The 19,888-nt window shown below is 38.1% G+C and overlaps 1 long non-coding RNA gene across 1 annotated transcript; it reads left to right on the top strand.

Annotated features, from left to right (window-relative positions):
• The first annotated feature begins 433 nt into the window (after positions 1–433).
• LOC133863237 (uncharacterized) lies at positions 434–1,056 on the top strand. Its single transcript, XR_009899378.1, has 3 exons — positions 434–545; positions 673–738; positions 856–1,056. It is a non-coding gene; the product is annotated as an uncharacterized LOC133863237 (long non-coding RNA).
• Positions 1,057–19,888: the final 18,832 nt, after the last annotated feature.

Genomic DNA, 19,888 nt, shown 5'->3' with positions numbered 1-19,888 from the left:
AAAAATTAAAGAAAAATGAAAAAAAAAATAGAAAACAAAAAATAATTTATTTAAAAAAAAAAACCGAAAAAATACATTATAATTATGAACACAATTTTTTTTAGAAAAAAGAAAACAAACGAAAAATAAAAAAGAAAAACCTGTTTTTTATTAAATTAAAAAAACGAAAAATAATTTTTCTTTAAAAAAATTATGAGGTGTTGATTTCAAAAAAAAAAAAAAAGAATTAAAAAATCAAAAAGCTCATGATTGAGCCTTTTGGGTGAAGGGGGGGAGGGGGTGCAGGGGTGCACGCGGGACACGAAAATTTTCGTGTCCCGCGCGCGCCTCACCCCCAAAAGTTAAATTTTTTATTTTTTATTTTTTCAATGTTTTTTTTGTTTCTTTCTAAATATCCTGTACTCTCTTTACTCTCTCTCTCTCAACTTCATTTGATTCATTTCTCAGAACTCTCGTCTCTCCTCTCTCTCTCTCTCTGGTCTTTGTTTCAGATATTTGATTTATTAAAATCTGCTACAATTTTAAAGAGAAACAAGAAGAAAAAGGTACCTTACTCTTCTCCATTTTCTTCTTCTTCGTCTTTGTGGTTTCTATTTCTTTTCTTTTCTGTTTTTTTTTTTTTTGCAAATTTTGTGACATATCTCAGCTCTGTCTCTCTTGTTTTTGTTTCAGATTTTGGTTTATTTATTGCAATTATTGAAATCTACTTCAATTTTAAAGAGAAACAAGAAGGAAAAGGTACCTTACTCTTCTCCCCTTTCTTCTTCTTTGTCTTTGTGGGTTTCCATTTCTTTTATGTTCTTTTTGTTTTTTTGCAAATTTTGTTAATTCATATCTTTGGGGTTGAATTTGCAGATGTCCAGGAGTTTTATCAGTTGTGAGATCCCGATGGGTCATTTTTAATTTCTTATACTTCATCTCCTCCGTTTTTTTTTTTTGAAATATATTTTGCTTGGTGAGGGGCACTGAAAAAATGGCCGGATCTGAAAAAATTGTCGGATTTGAGCTAGTAGGAGAGATGAGGAGAGGGGGTGCGTTGGGGGTTAAACATTTTTTTTTTTTTTTTTAATGATGTATTTGTATTTAGTTTTATTTGTATTTATATATATATATATATATATATATATATATATATATATATATATATATATATATATTTTCATTTTTAGTAGTATTAATTGTATATAGAGATTTAATTAATGCAGTGAAGTTAAATGGATCTATTTTTTTTTTGTATATATATATTTATTTTTTTTTTCAATTTTTTAATAGTATTAGCGGCCACAAATGTGGCCGCTAATAGTTAAATCAGTCGGGTATTATTAGCGGCCACATGAGTGGCCGCTAATAGTTTTAACTATTAGCGGCCACATACGTGTCGCCGCTAATAGTCTAGTATTAGCGGCGATTTTAGACTCAGTTAACAATTATTAGCGGCGGATAAAATTACTTTTAGCGGCGAACTTGGTGGCCGCTATAAAACAATTATTAGCGGCGACCAAAAAAAGTGGCCGCTAATAGTCTTTTGCGTCGGACTATTAGCGGCCACTCTTTAGCGGCCAAATTAAATAGCGGCCAAAATAACATCATTAGCGGCCAAATTTGTTGGCCGCTAATGATCAAATTTTTTGTAGTGAATTTATACACGCGGCCAATTAGTACACGTGGCCAATTGGCCGCGTGTATAAATTACACGCGGCCAATTAGCCGCGTGTATAAGTACACGCGGCCAATTGTTTCTACGCCGCATATGGCCCGTGGCCAGTAAAACACGCTGCCATCTGGCCGCGTGTCTACAGTAACCGGTACTGTAGACACGCGTCGATTTTCAGTGTTTTTTGTAGTGCAAGTCTTTGCTCCATAGGCTAGAGACTCTAGAGATCTTCAATAGGAGACATCTTGGCTCGCTAGCGGGTCCGCATCTATCCCTTAACCTGCAACATAATCTATGTAATTATAAGGTTACCACAATTATATAGGCGAATTAATGAGTCCATTATTTCAATAAGTATAAGAATAATTGTCTTTATTATGAGCTTGGTTTTTGGAAAAATTTATGCACGTGGTTATAATAACAACTATAATTGGTTTCATAAAAAGAACTATTTTTCATATAAAAGTATAGTTGATAAAATAAGCCTAGTAGAGTCATTTACTAATGCATAAAAATCCATTATCATTTTCCTTAGCTATGTCTTTACTACATATAAGCTTAGTTGTAAATGCATATATACATTTCACGTCACATACCCTAAAATGTATGCATACAAGTACATCTAAAGCAAGAGATTATAAAACATCAATAAATCTCATTCTGACTTATTGAGGAGTGACTCCCCCAGATCTGGCTCCCAAGCCTAAGCTTAGCACCCAATTCTATACTTATTTCTGTTCTCAGCACTAGGATTGCCTTCAGTGCTGGGGTCTGGCGCCCAAATTAGTTCGTGTGTTTTTGTTCTTGTTAGTTTTATTGGCTACATTATGTTGACAAAATCATTGTCATGTAAGTGTGCTACTTTAACAAGTATGCCGTATTATTTTAGAGTCTTCAAATATTCAGTGTTTATTTCTCCACTATGGAAAGGGATTTAATATGACAAGTTTCAGTCGAGAATAATCCAAATTCGTTTGCAGACACGGATTGGGAAGACAGCTTGCAACCGTTTGGACGATAGGGCAACATCGTCCGGACGCGTCCTTAATAAGGTAACGCATGAAGCGTGTTATGCAAGGTGATTGTAGTTTACCGTCTGGACGCTCTATGCTTACCATCGGATGCTGCCTAGTGAACTTCGATTCAAACTTGTATCAGGTCTTCTAAAGCCTATAAATAGAGGTCTCTAGGCTTGTATTATTTACAAAATTCGGTGTTGAATTCTCTTGAGCTTAGAGAGGCTATTTAGATAGAAATTGTGAAAATCTGCTAGCTCTCTAAGAGATGTCCATTATGTGATTTGATCGTGTGAAGTCTAGCTTAGAGAGGAGCCCTAAGCTAAAGGATTCCATTGAAAACCCCTTCAGGTAGGAGACTTGGTTGGGAAGCATTCCCGTTGGATTATGTGTTAGAGTGCAAGGTACAATCGTTGCATCAGGGGTATGTGAGTGTTACTGCTTTGTTACTAGCTTTGTTTTCTGAATAGTGGTTATCCTGGGATTGGCTGCCCCGGAGTGGTTTTTTTTCTTAATTGAGCTTCCACTCCGTCAACAAAATATTTATCTCCTTTAAATTTTGCATTTAATATTTTGTTGCACACTTGATCACACACACATGATAAATTAGGAGTCTTATTATTTTTCAATTGGTATCAAAGCGGGTACACTCATGTTTGGATTAATTTACTGAGTGTGATCCATATTTTTGTTGACTCTTTTTATCATGAATTCTTCTCAGCTATCTGAAGAGAATTCTGATAATGAGCATTTTGAGGATTTTTTTAAATTGAGTTAAAATTCTAAAAATTCAAATAAAAAGCTCAAAAAGATTAAGCAATAAAAAGAGTATTTAATCATTAAATTGTTTGAATCACATGCTTTGATTGACTCTTTGAATTTGAGAATACCATATTGTTTAACATTATTGATACACTTGAGAATAAATTAAAAGAATCTGAATATCTCTTGAAAAAAATTCTATAGTGATAATTAAAAAGCATGCTTTGTATTCATACAGATATTTCTAACAAGCCTGACTTAATTATTGATGATTTGAGTGCCTCTACTTCACATGCTTTTGATTTTGAATTAGATTTTATTATTATTAAGTTTGTGATAGTAGATACAACTTGTTTAAATAATTTTGAAAATTCTTGCTTAATTGACGGTGTGAAGCCTAAATCTAAGGAATTAGGAACACAATGTAAGTTTGTTTCTACTTGTCATTATTGTTGGAAGATTAGTCATATTAGACCAAATTGTTATTTGCTGAAATCCCACAGGCCTTGGAATAAGCAAGTTGCTCCTTAAAAGAATAATATTGCAAAACCTGCTTATGATAAATATGCTCCACCCCATAGAAGACAGTTATCTCAAGAAGGTAAGAACTTTGTTTTGTGTAAGAATGATAATCATAAAATTGCAGAGCCTGTCAAGAAACATTTCAGCAAACGAAGTCAGCCTACCTGCCATTACTATGGTGTCACAGGACACATTTGGCTACACTGTCATCAGATCCAGCATCAGATGCCTCGGATCAAGAAACAAGAGCCAAAGACAGGTAAGTCTAGCTTTATACCTTCCATGCCTCATCATGCTTTTCGGCAAAAACGGCAATATAGGGGTTCTCCCTCATGCTGTTACTGTGGTAAGTATGGCCACACCAAGGCCGAATGCTGCATGAAGCCTCACAAGCCCAAGAAAAATCAGATCTATGAAAGGCTTGTCAACATGATGAATAGTGTCCTAATCAGAATGAACAATTTTGACATGGCTTACAACCTTGCCTCTCAAGTAAATAAGATATGGGTAGAGAAGGATGAGACCATTCACCCCTTGAAGGGGAGTGGGACTCACCTAGTAGAGGTGCAGTCTCACCATGCCTAGGATTTTGGTTCTTAAATCCTAGTGCATGTCAGGTACGTTTGTATTACACTATTTATCATGTCATATCTTATTTATGCTTTGCATTCTATTTGAGAAACCATTTATTCTATGCCCATATTTTCTCTTGCTGTCTTGAGAAACTTCTGCAGACAATTTTTGAGGATGACAAAAAAACATGTCGGGCGGCTGCTTTTTTGTCTTAGTAATTCCAAACCTCACTCCTTGAGGCCAGGTTTGATTTTACCTCACATGCTAGGACTAGATATTGTTTCTTTTTCTCACAGCATGTCTTTGTTGTTTTTATGTCTTAATTTTTTTTTTAACATTAAAAAAAAATAAAATAAAATAAAATTGAGGGAGAAGATGTAGATTATTTTTATTTTTAATATTATTTATTTATTTATTTTTCTTTTGATAGCTTTTCAGATATTGTATATATTTTTTGCTTGATATTACACTTCATTGTGCATTGATTGAATATTCTTATGTATAATTGAGAGTTTATGCCTGATATCTGCTAAGTTTTCCTATTGCATCTTAATGCTAGATACTTACTTTTCTTATGTGATGAAAAAATTGTGCACTATACAAAGCTCCCCTAAGGTATACTTCTTGTACTCTCTGATTTTTAACTTCTGAAAATTCTGATGAGAGAGGATTTTTTTTTTTTTTTTTTTTTTTTTGGCTAAGATGGCCAAATTGACCAACTCGCTAGTTGAACCTAGAATCCATAAATTCTGGCATTCTTTCTAGGTTGCAGGACCAAATGATAAAAAAACATTTAATTTTCTGTAAATATGGATAAACAAAAAGATCCACTGTTTATTGTGTTATAAAATCTGTTCTTGCACTTGTCCCTATAGAAAGAGTCAGTGACCAAATCATTGTGGAAATAGATGATCACTAACAGATTAAGTAAAAGAAAAGTGTTGCATCTTAGGGGGAGTGTATGAGATGAGGGTGGCTAGACTCTAGTCAAATAAGGTTTGACTTTTAATTGATCTAACATTCTCTCTTGTTTAAAAAATTCAGTTGCTTTAAATCATATCAGGAAACATCATATCTTACTGAGAAAGCTTTCACATACACACAGGCATGGCATGAATTGGGTATACTATTTAGAATTTCTATCTATAGGAAAATTTATGCTCATTGATTACTTGATTCTCAATTATATGTTTGCATATTTTTGAATTGCTATTTGACTGTCTTATCAGTTATTTATACATGCGTGTTCTGAAGCTAACTTCAGGGAAAATTATTTTTCTCCAAATTTTTCCTCTGTTTTCAGCTTCTACTGTGAAACGTCCAGACAGACCTATTATTGAGTCCAGACGCATGCTGCTCTGTTGATCTATGATTTGGTAGTATACCGTCCGGACGAGTGTGTACTACGTCCGGACATGAGCCCTTTACTTTCTTTGCCATTCGCACAGAACTGCATTTTTTGTTCAAATTTTTGTCATGTTATGTGTTTCTCTCACGGATTTCTCCCGAGGTTTTGGCATTCCTTGCACATCTCTTCTTATTCCATTGTATTTTCTTTGTTTCCCTTTGTTCTTTTAAGTTGTTATGCTTTTTAGAATAAGGGAATATTTATTGACTAGATTTTTTTTTTTTTTTTTAGATATTGTGCATGAAAATCCTAATATATCTATGTGTTGAGTTGGTATTGATATATATGTGCCATTTGGATTGCTATATCTGCTTATATTTTTTTTGGCATCCAATTGAATGCCGTCATAATACTACAACTTTCTTTTGGAACTAACAGGATCTAATCTTTCTTTGTGGTGCTATTTTTGAAAATATTTCTGTTTAAATTTTTTTCAAGAATATGTCATCCAGCGGCTCCCAGCACAGTGTCCGACAAATGGATCCTTTGGAAAACAAACTGTTGTTGAAGTCATATGCTTAAATTCCAAAGGTCTCAAGATTTAGATGAGCTTTTTTTCCAGCTCATGCATAGCCTTCCATAGCATCCTACTTCAGATTTGCACCAGTTAGAGGTTCAATGGTGAATCTTATCATTTATCTTGCAAACAAGTTGACTAGAGGATTTCAATCTGCGGATAATGAGTTTCAGGCTTTGCAAACTCAAGCAACTGAAGGTTTTCAGTCAATGATACCCGGCTTCAAGAGCTAGAAGCCAAAGTATCACAAATCCAACTTATTGTACGGATCTCTCTCTGTCACTAACTTTTAGTGGATCAACAGGATTTTGTACATGGAGGATTTTTGTTCCTTCCTCTATCAGTTGTTTTACAAACTTCTGATTATTTGGGATACTTGCAGACACTTCTCTATTATTCCTATTATTTTTGGATTTTAGAAATTTTTGTCTGTGGTTTAAATACTTTGTTTATCCTTTGTCTTTTTGAGACAAAAAGGGGGAGTATTTTTTATTTTAGATTGGGATTGTATTTTTAACCGATCAAGTGATTTTTGTCCCCATAATGGCCAAATGGGGAGTTCGTTAGTTTTATTGGCTACATTCTGTTGACAAAATCATTATTATGTAAGTGTGCTGCTTTAACAGGAATGTCGTATTATTTCCGAGTCTTCAAATATTTAGAGTTTATTTCTTTAATATGGAAAAGGGCCTAAATATGACAAGTTTCAGTGTCACAAGAATCAAGAAGGCAATTTCAGAGTTCTAAGAAGATTCTACGCAGTTTCCAACTCAGCGAAAGTCGGATCCCTTGTTTCCGTCCAGACGGACCAGAGACACTTCTGGACGCCCATTTGTATCGAGAAGATTCTGCACAACTTAGCATGCATCCATCCGGATGACAGGGCAACACCGTCTAAACGCTATTCAGTGTTCGAGAAGAATCCAGACTCCTTTGCAGACACGGATTGGGAAGATAGCTTGCAACCATTCGGACGCTAGGGCAACATCGTCCGAATGCGACCTTAATAAGGCAACACGTGAAGTACGTTATGCAAGGCGGTTACAGTTTACCATCCGGAAGCTCTATGCCTACGTCCAGACATCGCCCAAAAAATTCCGATTGAAACTTGTATTAGGTCTTCTAAAGCTTATAAATAGAGGTCTCTCGGCATGTATTATTTACAGAATTCAGTATTGAATTCTCCTGAGCTTATAGAGGGTGTTTAGGTAGAAATTATGAAAATCTGCTAGCTCTCTAAGAGTTATCCGTTGTGTGATTTGATCGTGTGAAGTCCGCCCTAAACTAAAGGATTCCACTGAAGACCCCTTCAGGTAAGAGACCTGATTGAGAAGTGTTCACGTTGGGTTACGTGTTAGAGTGCAAGGTATGATCACTGCATCAAGGGTATGTGAGTGCTACTGCTTTGTTATTAGCTTTATTTTCTTAATAGTGGATATCCTGGGTTTGGCTGCCCCAAAGTAGTTTTTTTCTTAATTGAGTTTCCACTTTGTTAACAAAATATTTGTCTCCTTTAAATTCCGCATTTAATATTTTGTTGCAAACTTGATCACACACACATGATAAATTAGTAGTCTTATTATTTTGCAATTCTTTTAATGCACTTGTTATTCTTGTTTATGTTCTCAGAATCTCATCTCAGCACTAGGATTGGCTGCCGTGCTGGGGCCTAACACCCACTTCATCATGTGTCTTATTATTCATTTAATGCATTAAATATTAAGATCATGATGTACGTCATATTATATTTCATAAATCATAAAACATATCAAACTTATCAAAAGTAAATGGTATATATCTCATAAAATGATCAGGCTAAATCTATTTATTTCTTTTTGTAAATCATGTAATAATTAACAACATTTCATTTCACACATTATGATTTAATCAAACATATTAGACTTATTGAAAGCAAATAACCATATTAATTCAAAAAATAATTAGGCTCGATTTCTAAAACATCACATTTAAAATAAGTATCAAGAGTGAGAAAGTAATTATCCTTACCTTTCATCGCTAAATTAGAGTTGTAACCTTCTTGTCATTGGTCAAAGGAGTTGTAACCTACTTGTCAAAGACATTTGACAACTTAACCAATCTTTAACTGATGAGCTTGACTTGAGAAGTCAAAGCTCTCAATTCGGTTTTCAATACTAGGTTCATCGTTCCTGGGAGCATGCTTTTTAGACCAAGATTTATGGGACTAAATTTGAAAGTAATGAGGTAGTGTGCGACCAATAATCCGGCAATGGTGACAAGTGGGATCAAACTTCGACCCAGTTAGGTTTCTTGAAAAAGTCTTAGATCTGGGCTTTTTACAATCATTCAAACAACACTCTTGCCCTTATCCAAACAAGCTTTATCAGCTTTGACTTCTTCCAATTTGGGTTTGACAAACATGGTATTAGAGGAAGAAGCAACATTAGTCGAAGAAACAATAAATTTATCAAAACTCAATCCAGATCTATCAAAAGAAGGTTTTTGATCATGCAAAATTTTATCAATCTTATCACTGGAGAATTTTTTTTCACATGAATTTAGAATTCATTTAGTTCATTCTCCAAAGATATTAACTTTAACAATCAACAAAACATTTGGCAATTTCAAAGTATTACACACAGCATGTGAATCATCCAATTTATCTTTCTCAAGTTCAATCTCTTCCAATTTTTCAACGTCTTTTTGTTCAAATTTTGCAGTTTACTGAATTCCTCAAACAAAGTATTGTAAGCAGCTTGAAGGTCATACGACTCATACTCTCTCTCAGACTCATCATTTGATGACTCTGTCGTGCCTAGAGATTTATAATCACCAGACTCATGAAACTCTCATAGGATACAAGAAAGGCCAAGTATTTTATCCCATACTCAAAAGTCTCTTCAGGATCATCCTTGTCAGATTCATCACTCTAAATAGCATTGAAAGATTTACCTTTAGATCTCAAATTACCACATTCTGGACAAATGTGACCATACCCCAAAACTCATGACATTTTTGGCAACGAGAATTCTTATCTTTCTTACAACTCTCATTCTTACCTTAGGTGGCTCCTTTGAAATCACCCTTGAGTTTCTTATGAAAGTTATAATTCTTTTTTCTAAAGATTCCATTCTTAGGTTTGAAATTTTTTCTAAACCTCCTAGCGAACATGGCAAGCTCTTCATTATCCATTGATTCCTCATTAGATGAGTCAGTGATTTCTTCCTAATAGTTTTAAGGGCAATGGTCTTGTTTTTCTTATGATGATGCAAACTATGTTCATAGATCTGAAGAGAGCCAATAAGCTCTTCAACTTTCATAATGTCTAGGTATTTAGTTTCTTTAGAGCTCTTCAACATTTCGTGCCAATATTGATCTTGAAAAATAAAGACTCCTAAATAATCAACCATAAAACATGCAACCAAAATATAAAGCGTAAAAGTAAAAAACACAAATATGTTGGTTACAAAGTGGAAACTTTTTGCACCAAAGAGAAAAACTACTTTGGGGTAGCTTAACCCAGGCAATCCACTATTCAGAAGAAAAAACTAGTTACAAGACAGTCGTACTCACATAACCCAATGCAGTAGTCGTACCTTTAACTCTGAAACTTCCCTATACGTGAACGTCTCTCAACCAAACCTCCTGTTTGAAGAGTTCTTCAATGGATTCTGAAAAATTGAATTGACTTCTAAAAGTAAAGTGTGTGCATAAGTGTCAACAAAAATTAAGGCACATCGGAAAGTAAATGACACACAGATTTTTGTTGACGAAGTGGAAACTCAGTTAAGAGAAAAACCACTCCGGGGCAGCCAAACCCAGGAATTCCACTATTCAGAAGACAAAGCTAGATACAAGATAGTAACACTCACATGTACTGATGCAGTGGTCGTACCTTGATCTCTGATGTGTAACCCAACACGAATGCTTCCCAACCAGGTTCACTTACCTGAAGGGGTCTTCAATGGAACTCCTTACCTTAGAGCCGACCTCTAAGATAAACTTCGATTTATAGCGCAGCACACTTGAAAAACGGCTCTAGAGGAAATAACACGTCTCTAAGCTCTAACGGCTCTAGGCACTTAGGACCCCTATTTATAGTCTGGGGGTCAGAATGAGTGTCAGGCAAAATAAGCCTGTGAGCCGTCTGGACGGTGGACTATGACCGTCAGGACGGACAACTGTGCAACAGGATTTTCTGAAATTTCCGCTGAGAAATCTTTCCTGTATAAGAACATCGTCTGGACGGGATGGCTCGATCGTCCGGACGGACGCACGTCCGCTGCAAGTAATTTCCATAACAGGCTTCGCACGTCCGGACCAAGGGGCAGGAGCGTCCGGACGGCTAAACTTCAGCACGCAATTTCCATATCTGATGCGTGTGCGTCCGGACCATAAGGGGGAGACGTCCAGACGGTTGAAGTCGAATCGTTAGTTACCATATACGATGCATCAGCGTCCAGACCACAGCTGTCAGATGTCCGGACGGTTCATTTTGAACTGCGATTCTTACCTTACGGAGATACGCGTCCGGACGGTATACCACATCGTCCGGACGGTTGATTGATCTTCCCTTTCTTGGAACTTGGAAAGAATCAGTGAACCGTTCGAGAACTGATAGGCGTTCGGACGTGCTGCTGAAACGTCCGGATGGAGCAAGCTGGCATAGAAGCTTCTCGATACATTGAAGTGTCCGGACGGAAGAAGCACGTCGTCCGGACGGATGGAGCAGTAGACAGATGGGCGTCCGGACGGGATGACACATCGTCCAGACTGCTGATAGGGAACTTTGAAATTCTTCTGACTTCACTCTGAACAGTGGAATCCCTGTTTGCAGCATCCTTACATATAAGTGATTTTGTCCAAACACAGAATGAGGCCAAAATACTAACAAACTCCCCTTTTAGCCATTCTGGGACAAAAATCACTTGACCGGTTTGGAAATACATTCTCGGTTCAAAATAAAAATTACTCCCCCTTTTTGTCACAAAGGGACAAAGGGTAAACAGAGTAATAAAAACTAACTGTCATAAAAATTACTCCTCCTAACGGTCTCAGAAGGACCCGGGAAACAGAGTAATATATATCTAAAAAGTTTTAACCACAAACAGAAATTGTCTCAAAAATAACAAAAAGACTACAAAAAAACATAAGAGGGAATCAAACATCCTCAGTCATGGGTAAATATCATCTGTACCATCCTCATCATCACTGCTGCTAGGGTGATGATGCTTCAGGCACTCCCGAAGGTCTAACTGGTTCTGCTCCACACGCCTGTCGATGGAGTGCACAGAAAGCTGCATGGAACTCATAGACTGCTGCATGGAGGACATAGACACCTGCAAGTTGCTTATCCCTCACTGAAGTGCAGCAAGAGCCTCCATAATTTGAGCATAATTGACCTCTGGCTCCAATGGCGGTACAGTATGTGAGGATGAAGCCATATCTAGAAAACTGACTGGCATAGCAGCTGGTGGAGGCGCCTCATCATCGGAGTCATCTCTCCGCAGTTGCGCATTAGACTTCACCAAAGTCTGCTTGCTAATGGGCTGCTGGATTTTCATCTTCGGTTCGCCATTGACATTGATGCCCGACTGAAGAATAATTTGAGTAAGGATGCAGCCAAAAGGGAGACCATCAGTGCTCTCATCACGGGCTTCTAATATAAACCCCAAAATGTGCTTGCATAGGCAGAAAGGCAAGCGGAGGTGGATAGCATAGACAAACTGGGCCCATTTCAGGATCAGATCACTGCGCCGGGCAACCGGCCAAATATTCTGCTGAACGATCTTGGCCAACATGCGATGGGAGGATGACAGGGCACCAATCTTGATGGCAGTAGAGCGCTCCTCACCTTGGGGAACGGCATGGAAGAATTCCCTGAGATCATCCAGGGATGGAGGAAGCACCACCTCATTGTAGGGGCTGGCTGAAATCTCGAGCACTGGGACTCGGATGATGTGACTGATGACCTGAGAATCAACAGTGATGAGATGGCCTGCAACGGAGGACTGAAGTACTACTCCATGATCATCATCCTGCACCACCTCCAGGTTGGCGTAGAACAACTTGACCAATCTAGTGTACACCACACAAGCACAGCTGTGGAGATATCCCTAGTTGTACGTCTGAATGATATCAAGTATGTTGTCCAGCGGTGGCACCATGATATCAGCCCGAAGCACGTTCCGCTCAGCAATGACGGAGCGGTCCATAATTTTGGCCTGGATTACAACCCTATCTTCCACAAGCCTCTAACGGACCCTGCGGGGTGGACTGCCGGCAGACATGATTCTGCAAAAGATCCAACAAGAATTTCCAAAGAAAAATATTCCAAAAATATTCTTGTTAGGATAACACAAATTTGGCAGAATAACAGTAGTAAAAGGACATCAAAAAGAATATCAACTAAGTCCAATAAATTTCAGCATGGCAAATATATGCATCTCATATCCCAAAAATAAATAACATTCTAACAGCTTTAAAGAAAACTGAAGAGAGAAAGACTAGAAAAATACCTGAAATATGAGAGATATATGCAAAATGCCAAAAAACTTAAAGCCAACCTTACTCACAAACAGCCAAAAAAAATCTGATTTTGTGGGGTATGAAGAGAATTTGGCGATCTGGGCATTTTATAGCCGCTGTGGGGTCCCCGTCCGGACGGTGGATTGATGACATCCGGACGCTCGCTGCCTCGGAAAGGAGCAGAAAGGTCGCGCGCGCGTCCGGATAATATAAAGATACCGTTTGGACGATGATGACAGCGCGCGTCCGGACTTCGTCAGGTCCTGTCCGGACATGTGGGCTCCATCTCCGTCCGGACTCCATGGGAGAACTGTCCGGACCACCAGTCCGTCTGGACGTCAATGTAGACCGTCCAGACGCTCCACACTGAAACACCAGAAAAGCTGAGAAGAATTTACAGAGATCAAATTTTCTCAAGTCAGTGTCAGAATACGCATGCATAATCAACTGATAACACAATCAGAGAGCATCTCAGAAATACACAGAGATATAAAAGGAAGTTGAGATATCAATTAGCACACATAATTTTTCCTGATCATATAAAGATCAAATAGGCAACTCAACTCAAGCAATGCGTGTGTGTGTGTGGAGACTCTTTTCCCACAAGGTAAGACTATCCAAGACATGACAAAATGCAACTAGATTTTCTAGATATGAGAGAAAATCCAAGACAGATTAGCCAAAAGTCAAACCTTATAGCTTGCTAGGGCCTAGACACCCTCATTTGATACACTCCCCCTAAGATACAGCACATATAATTTTTTTTTTTACTTGCTCATAGAGGGCAAGGAAAATTTAAGCACATAAGCAGTGATTAAACAAAATTTAAAGCACATAACTTTTTATGAATTACTGCTCGAATCTTATGGTACTGCAAACTGAAGGGAGTGCTAGAATTTATAGATGCTAGGTTCAACTAGCCTGTGGTCAATTTGGCCATCTAATCAAGGACTTTTTCTCTTATCCAAAATTTCCAAAAGCAAAGAGTCAGAGAAGGAAAGATGTACCTTTAGGGGAGCCCGAGATAGTGCACTTTTTCATCGCATGAGGAAAGAAGCTATCCTACTTTTTGCATCAACAGGAAAAACACTTGGCTAGCATAGTCAAAACTTTCAATTATATCTAAGTGTATTTAATCAATGCATACTGAATTGAGATATTAGGCAAGAATGCATGCAATATCTAATAAGCCAAGAGAAATAATATCCTTTAAATTCTCCCAAATTTTTTTATTTTTTTTTTTATTTTTTTTATTTTTTTTTTTATTAAAAGAAATAAACCAACACAACAAGCAATATGGAAAAAGACATCATACGCTAAGGTACAATCAAACCTGTGTGTGCTCAAAGATGCCACTATAGAAAAACAGTCACTCGACCTGCTTTTTCTGTCATCCCCAAAAATACCTGCAAAGTTTTCTCAAGAAGAAAAAAACACAAGGGGGCACAATCAACTGGTTCCTAGATAACTAACACATAAATATGACAAGGAAAATATGCTAGCTATCAAACCTGATGCCTTAGGATTAGGAACCAAATCCTAGGCATGAACACCTGAATCAGCTAGGTGCGTCTATTCCCCCTCCTGAGGTAACTGTCCTTCTCAGCCCAAGTCTGCCTTCTAGTGGGTGGTGGCTGACAAGACTGCATCATCCACTCCATCATGTTTTGCATCCAAACAGGAAGCTCACCGATGTATTGCTCTTGAGGCCTTCTCAAATGCCTGGGTTTGCTCTTGTAAGTGCCACTCTGATTGGCTGGTACAAACCGCTGTTGAGGCCGCTGATGCTGAGGAGCATGAGACCAAGAGGCTTGGAACTGATGTCTTGGTGCTTGTCCCCATGGTGGCTGATGCCAAGGAGTCTGATGCTGAACTGCAGGTACAGTGCCATACTGAGCTTGTCTAGGCACTTCTTTCTTGGCTTTGGCCTTTTGTGCTTTCAAGAGGGAGCACTGAGGCCGTACATGCCCACTGAGACCGCAGTGATGGCAAATAGGCGGTCTTCTGATGGAATGAGGCTGCTGAGTGCCTGGAACATCATCATTGACCTTTTCCTTCTGTTTATCTTTAATAACTGGAGGAAGCTCTGGGACTGTAGGAGGCACAAACACAGTCTACGAGGAAGAAGGAATATCAGAAGAGGAAGCTACATACCCGAGACCAGTCTTGTCATGTGGGCTCTTCTGAATGGACAGCATACGAGTCAACTTCTCATCAGTGACTCTCTCTAGCTGGAGCTGTGTCTCAAGTAGCTTTTCCTCGAGCTCCTGTATCTTGAGCAGCAGCGAGCTCTTCTCAGTATGCAAACTGTTCAGATCATTAACTTGCTGCTTTCGGCCTTCCCTCAGCTTCTCAAACTCTTTGTAGAGAGTTTTGTATGCTTCCTTGAGCTTTACCTCATTCTCACTATGCTCCGAATAATATGAGTCTTCTTCTTCAACATAAGGGGCCACAAAAGCCAGAAATTTGTCAGACTCTGGAGTATCTTCTTCGGACTCATCACTGAGAGTCACATTGTAAGCCTTCCCCTTGCCCTTCTTGAGATTCCCGCAATCGGCCCGGATGTGCCCATAGCCTGAGCATTCAAAACATCAGGGTCCTCTGGGATCTTTCTCATCCTCTGATTCAGCTTCTCTGAGAGGTTTCTTTTCTTTTTCAGAAAACTTCTTCTTGAACCGATCATCTTCATTAGTCTTCTGAAATTTTTGGCAAGCATTGCCACAGCCTTTTCTTCATCCTCAGATTCTTCTTCAGAGGAGGCTTCTACCCTCTTCTTGGAAGCCTTAAGAGCAATGGTCTTTAATTTCTTGACCGGGGGCAGAGACAGCTCGTATGTTTGAAGAGATCCAACCAGCTCTTCAATCTTCATTTCTTCAAGATCCTTGCTTTCCTCAATAGTTGTTACCTTAATCCTGAAACGCTCGGGCAAAGATCTGAGAATTTTTCGGATGAGTTTTACATCCGAGATAGGTTTCCCAAGACTCACCATGAAGTTCCTTAGGTCACTTATTTTGGAGTAAAACTCTCCAAATGTCTCTTCCTCTAACATCTTAATTTCTTCAAATTTTGAAATCAACATCTGAAGTTTGGCAGATTTTACAAGTTTTGTGCCTTCATATGTTGTTTCCAAAATTTGCCATGCTGCTTTGGCTGATTCGCAATTTGAAATTTTGGCGAATTCAGATGGAGAAAGTGCTTGGCATAGAGCATGGAGGGCTTTGTCATTTGAAAGACGAGCGTTCTTTTCAGTGACTAGTTCAAGCATTGTATCCTCTGGTTTAGTCCAACCAGTCTCAACAATACCCCAACAGTCAATAGATTTAAAAAAGAAACGCATATGTGCCTTCCAATAGCCATAGTTCGAGCCATCAAAGGCAGGAACAGAATTAAGAGTTTGAGACATAATAAATATAGAAGTCAAATATAAAAACACTCAAGAAATTAATCTTCTTAGAGTGTACCAAGCTCTGATGCCAATTGAAAAATTGAATTGACTTCTAAAAGTAAAGTGTGTGCATAAGTGTCAACAAAAATTAAGGCACAGCGGAAAGTAAATGACACACAGATTTTTGTTGACGAAGTGGAAACTCAGTTAAGAGAAAAACCACTCCGGGGCAGCCAAACCCAGGAATTCCACTATTCAGAAGACAAAGCTAGATACAAGATAGTAACACTCACATGTACCGATGCAGTGGTCGTACCTTGATCTCTGACGTGTAACCCAACACGAACGCTTCCCAACCAGGTTCACTTACCTGAAGGGGTCTTTAATGGAACTCCTTACCTTAGAGCCGACCTCTAAGATAGACTTCGATTTATAGTGCACTTGAGAAACAGCTCCAAAGGAAATAACACGTCTCTAAGCTCTAATGGAATTCACATCGAATTCTTGCAGCTCTAAGTGTCTAAGGACCCCTATTTATAGTCTTGGGGTCAGAATGATCGTCAGGCAAAATAAGCCTGTGAGCCATCCGGACGGTGGACCATGACTATCCGGACGGACAAATGTGCGACAGGATTTTTCAAAATTTCCGCCGAGAAATCTTTCCTGTATAAGAACATCGTCCGGACGGACGCTCGTCCGCTGCAAGTAATTTCCATAACAGGCTTCGCGCGTCCGAACTTAGGGTTAGGAGCGTCCGGACGGCTAAACTTCAGCACCAATTTCCATATTTGATGCGTGTGCGTTCGGACCATAAGGGGGAGACGTCCAGACGGTTGAAGTCGAATCGTTAGTTACCATATACGATGCATCAGAGTCCGGACCACAGCTGTTAGATGTCCAGACGGTTCATTTTGAACTGCGATTCTTGCCTTACAGAAATATGCGTCCGGACGGTATACCACATCGTCCGGACGGTTGATTGATCTTCCCTTTCTTGGAACTTGGAAAGAATTAGTGAACCGTTCGAGAACTGATAGGCGTCCGGACGTGCTGCTGAAACGTCCGGACGGAGCAAGCTGGCATAGAAGCTTCTCGATACATTGAAGTGTCCGGACGGAAGAAGCACGTCGTTCGGACGGATGATGCTGGACTGTCTGGCGTCCGGACAGGATGACACATCGTCCGGACGGATGGAGCAGTAGACAGATGGGCGTCCAGACGGGATGACACATCGTCCGGACGGCTGACAGGGAAATTTGAAATTCTTCTGACTTCACTCTGAACAGTGGAATCCCTGTTTGCAGCATCCTTACATATAAGTGATTTTGTCCAAACACAGAATGAGGCCAAAATATTAACAGATTCCTTTAACTTAGAGCTCTTTTCTAAGTTAGACTTCAAATGGTTAAACAATACAATAAAATAAAAACTCTAAGAGAGTTAGCACATCTAACAATTTCTGCCTAAACACCTTCTCTTAGCACAATTAGAATTCAGCTAAGGAATTCTTAAAATTACACAGCCTATGAGCCTTTTTAAATAGGCTTTAGAAATCCTAATTCTTCTCAAACTCGGATTTGCATGGACAGTGTCCGGACCTACAACTAAAACTTCAGGAACAAGTTAAAGCGCATCCAGACTTGCAACCCTAGCGTTCGAACGGTTGGATAAAGTACTTCCATTGTCTACAATCATCGCATTTGCGTCTGGACCTTCATGCAGACAGGTGCTCTCTATGGCTCACGTCTGTTGGGTCGTCCAGACTCCTTTCGGGCTTTTGCTCTAGGAGTTCAATGTCTGCTAGGCTGTTCGGACCTTCAAAGGACTCTAACTTTCTGAGCTAGGCGTCCAGACTCTGCCATTTGGGCGTCTGGACGAACTATAGGGAAAACCAATTTTCTGAGCTGTAAAGTCTCAAGAATATTTCCTTCAACAGGAACTTGCCTTCTTAAAAGATATCTTGTGCAGATACATGTCATGATCAGTCCTTTCCATAAAAGAATATATATTCTACAATATTCTTCTGGAATATTCTGAAAATACCGCGTCCTTGATATGGAAGCATTTTTGTCAACCAGAATGTAGCCAATTAAAATAAACCAACAGATCTTAAGCGTGGCAAATAGCTTATATACACATGGTTAAGGTTGTACTTAAGCCATGTGGGACACTTAGGATCGTAAAATACTCGAACCAGTGACATGTTCCTTGGTTCTGATACCAAATTATATAAACATTGGGTAGATAGTCACCCTTGAAAACCGGCTTGCAAGTGAACAGTATCCAAGAGCTTATATACACAAATTAAGGTGAACTTAAGCCACGTGAGACTCTTAGGATCGCAACACCTTCTTTAATTATTATGTTTTATTATGATTGAGCACCATATGCTACTGAATTTGTCGCCTGATTGTTATAATATTAATGAAATTATTTGATTCACCCCTTTTTTATATCAGCTTAAATTTTTAGAACAAGTAGTGATTTAACATAATATCAAAAGCAAACATCATAACAAAGACAAGTAGAATTCAAAATTAACTTGCACGTACATGTCCATATATGCATCCAAGGACGGAGGAAGGGGGGTTGCATAGGCCATGGACCCCCCTCAATTCTTAAGAAGAAAAAAATTTTAAGGTAAAAAAAAAAAGAAAAAAAAAAAGAAAAAAAAAAAGAAGGTTTTTTTGCCTGTGGGCCTCTACTAACAAATTTGTTTATCCCCTTCCTTTTTATCATCTCTTCAATTGGTCTCATCTCATATAGTACGATAGCTTTATTGTCAAAACTTTTTCTTTCTAATATTTCACGGGTAGCGACGAACAAATGAAAGAGATTTAGTAAAGCTCGGTTTCCTAAGAATGCGTAGTAAATGTAGCGTAAAATAGGAATTCATTGCAATACAACTAGATGGCATTAGAAAAGTTTAGAAGATATGGTTTTCAATTGTTTTATGTTGCGTTTAGCTGAATACGTTTTGTGTATATATAGTGTGTTTTGTATAATGGTTAGTGCTCTACTGTGTTAGTTAGAGTGAGCTATTCTAACAAAAAAAGGTGCAAGATAATGTTATCTTCAAGTACCATGTCATCCAGGTAAAGCTTTATGAGAAACGCACAATTTTATCCAACTGAAATTTCTTAGTTTTAGTACAGAAACTAAGACCTTTTTTTTTTTTTTTTTTTTCCTTTTCTGAATTTTTGGACAGTGGTTTTCTTTAATTTTTTTTCAAAAAAAAAAAAAAAAAAAATTCTTTCCAATTTTGCTTACTGATTTTTAATTTCAAGGGAAAGATAAACGTATAAAATCTAGGTTACGTTTAATTTACTTTTCTTTTCTTTTTGTCTTTTTTTTTTTTTTTTAATTTTTTTAGTAAGTAATATATACTACATAGATGACCATTTAGACAAGAGGACATGGACTTATATTTTTTTTTTAATTTTATATATAAAAAATGATTATCCTTCATCTTTCATACATCTCTCTCACTCCTCATCCTATGTGACGTCCCTTTTTTTTTTTTGAAACCTGTCACCAAAAGTTA

This window comes from Alnus glutinosa, chromosome 1 (assembly GCF_958979055.1).
Source record: "Alnus glutinosa chromosome 1, dhAlnGlut1.1, whole genome shotgun sequence".
NCBI lineage: Eukaryota > Viridiplantae > Streptophyta > Magnoliopsida > Fagales > Betulaceae > Alnus > Alnus glutinosa.
The sequence above is the reverse complement of the archived record's forward strand: the minus strand, read 5'-3'. Positions and strand labels throughout refer to the sequence as shown.